Source organism: Octopus bimaculoides, chromosome 20, assembly GCF_001194135.2.
Source record: "Octopus bimaculoides isolate UCB-OBI-ISO-001 chromosome 20, ASM119413v2, whole genome shotgun sequence".
Classification (NCBI taxonomy): domain Eukaryota; kingdom Metazoa; phylum Mollusca; class Cephalopoda; order Octopoda; family Octopodidae; genus Octopus; species Octopus bimaculoides.
The window spans coordinates 36,870,239-36,873,730 of NC_069000.1; positions in this window are offsets into that span (position 1 = coordinate 36,870,239).

Here is a 3,492-nt window from a genome sequence, read left to right on the forward strand (position 1 = left end):
AATAGCAATGGGTCATCCAGGTCGCATTTAGATAAAGTATTCATTAGGAAAAGTGTAAAGAGTCTACATTTTCTTTTTTTTTTTTGCTGGTTAGTTAGGTACATAAATCACAAGTTTGTGATCTGTACAGTTCAATTTTAGTCTTCACTGTTAACAGCTGGACGCGTTATGTCTAGCGTGCAAAGTGACTGGATTTGAGGCGGAGATTGACACACGTCTATTTTAAATAGCAAATGGTTGGCGAAATTAAAGTAATGTTTAAATTTGAATTTCTTAATTTTAGTAAGAGCCAACTATAAAAAATTAAGATTAAGGTGAGCTAACAAGAGCCTCCAGGTCGTTGACAGACAGCTAGAAATAGCAGCCTATTCTCTCACACAACGTACTATCACATTCTACTACGTTAGCAAGAGAAATAAATACATATGAATGAATCCAGAGGCATAATATCTGAAGAATAAGAAGGACAGCCACGGCTAGAATGTCTTTGGCCATAAGTCTTCTTAATCAAAGCTGATTTAGAGTTAAATGATAGCAGTAACTACAACTAAATTAGGGAATTGGATGATTAGTTAAAAAAGAACTCAAGACAGCAGCCAAGTGTTAGCTCCAAGAATGCAGGAAATATTCAGCGGCCTTTGTTAGCGGCCAGAAAGGTCCCTGAATATTTTTTCGATACAAAACATAAATGAAGACTTGTTTTTACTAAAGCGAGCTGTTTGAAGGTCAAAAGGAAAGTCCTTCGATGGGTTTATATGTCAAAGGTAGGATCAAGGAAAGGAATCAACTCTAAGTGCCTTCACAAACTGGAAGAGATGCAAGGTATTAGATTCCGAACAACTGCGTAGCGCCTGGCTGAACCGATTAGAGTTAGCCTGGGGACGATACTTGTCTTTACTGTTCAAAGCATGCTCCCACAACAAAAGAGACAAGTTGGTGCGAAAGCCGTGTAATGATAAAGCGAGTAATGATCATTCTTCTCTTGGTCGATGTGTCCAGTAACTTACAACGGACTGGGAGAACTTCCAGCTGTATAAACTGATAAGTAATCGTGCTAGTGAGAAAGGACGAAGTTAGCAAGCTTGTTACCAGTTTAAATATGCTTGAGGCATATTCGAATCCGCAAGGAAGCCATTCCCTGTATTTTGTTATGGAGAAAATTTCTTGCTGTAGTTAGACCAAGTCAACTCACAGCGCCCTTTAACCAGACTGTTGGATACGTGCATTTCGAAGTGGCTATCTCTTCTTCGGCAGCAGAGACCGGAAAGGGAGGCGCTTCGAACTGACTCGAGAGATAGGTCCCTCTTATGATATTCCCGTCATCGTTCAATGACTGGTTGCACTATTCAGCAGTTCTCTGTAAATAAAATACGGGGTGACAGCGTCAAACAGTGATATGTATAAATACAAACTTGTTACAAATTCTAATATGCTTGAGACATATTCGAACTCGTAAGAACGCCATTCCCTGTGATGAACACAGTGTATGAATTTAAGAGCATGGCTCTACGAAATTTGGATAACTAAGTATGGTGGAGAAAAATGAAAGAGCTGAGATGGAGACGCGTCTTCTCAACTAAACCTCATCAGATAGTAACACAAAACTTAGCTTTAGCTTTCGATCAGTGGTTCTCAACCATTTTTTATTCATGAACCCCTTTGATTCTTATTTTACTGTACTGGACCCTTATTCGATATTTAAAAATTCCTCTGTATTTTTATAATTAAATATTAGGAACTGTATGAAATAATTGTTAGAATATTTTGTGTATTGTGGAAGTATAAACAATTTATTGCTCCTAAATTTGGAAAGCAAACGTCTTACCGCACACCCACGCCTAAAAAAATTGTTGAACCGTGGGACTCATAAGACCGTTTATCCGGTTTTCGTGGTGTTTAAGTAATCGAAGTCACAATATTCATCCTGAACGAAACGCCGGTCCTTTGCGGGGTTAAAGGCCAGCAGTTTTTGAAAGCAGGTGACAGTTCGATTACATTGACGTATTTAACTAAACCAAAATTATCGATCCTAAAGAGACATCGGCAGGATTTGAACGCAGAATGTTGCTTATCATTTCGTCCGACGTATTAACGATTCTGCCAGCTCGCCACCTTTTAATCATCATATATAAAATACAAAAAATTATTAGATATCCATAACACACCCAATGATACCTGATCACCTCACGGGCGTTACAGGAACACTAAACTATGGGAAATCATGTATACACATAAACACATTTCCAATGTATATGTATATCCCCTTACTGCTGCTTACACACCGAAAACATTTGGAAATGCAATCGTATACAAAGCTTTAAATTTCCAAACTTCCAGAGAAGTCTTGGATGTTTATCCATCTCGTCTTGTATCGTTTGCTGTATTACGGTGTGCTGTAATGATCCTTCACGTAAATGCATTGTCAAGTGACGTGAATGTGTTGTATGCCTCATGAAGCAGAGTCATGAAGTTTACAACTACCATGTTTACATTGGATTATATACATTACATTGGATACCGGACAACCAATATATACAGAACTTGATAGAAAAAAACATTAGTAATGATAACATTACCATCTTATGTGGCATTCACCACCCAAAAAATGTGATTAGCTATGGGAGTTTTATTCATAGGAAAACTACAAATTAAAAATCAATATACAGTTATACACACACACAGACACACACACACACACAGAGGCAAAAACGTCCACGCACACACACATGCGCCCTTTTCCAAACACAGATATGCACAAGTGCATGCACACATATGTGAACGCGCACGCACACACACACACACACACACACAAGAACGTGCACACACCTACATACATATAGATGCTTACCTATTTAAAAAAACCGGCTACATCGTGTACACACACACGTAAAAAACCACCTAGACACACATATGCGTGTGCACACATATATACTCACACGCACACACACACATATCGGAATGCACACTCATAAATAAGCAACCACACATCTACATATACACATGCAAGCATACATACACATAGGGTTAAGACTAACTCTCAGACATACTCAAAGCAGACCCTGAAGAGGAGGGCTTGCTATTGAAGAGGTTCCGAATAGCAACAAAAGGATGTGGACAAACAACTGATTGTTTGTTTAATCATCACATTAAACAATTAAACAAAAGATCGATTAGTTAGTTTGTAAGATATTTTACCGACTGAAAAAAATACAGAAGTGGTATTGAACCAGCGGGTGTGTTATATTGGCATAATTACCTTTCTCAGAAGCAACACGGTTTGCTTCAACACATATGAATTTCCATCAAGAATCTTGCAAACCAAATACAAAAACGAAGTAAACACACACACACACACACACACACACACACACACACACACACACACAGAGATGCGCACGTACATACAGTTATATGTGAAATAAAATGATGAACTAACCTAGAGTTGAACCGTTAAACAATTCTTAATATGAGCGATGACTATTTTATTGCTTA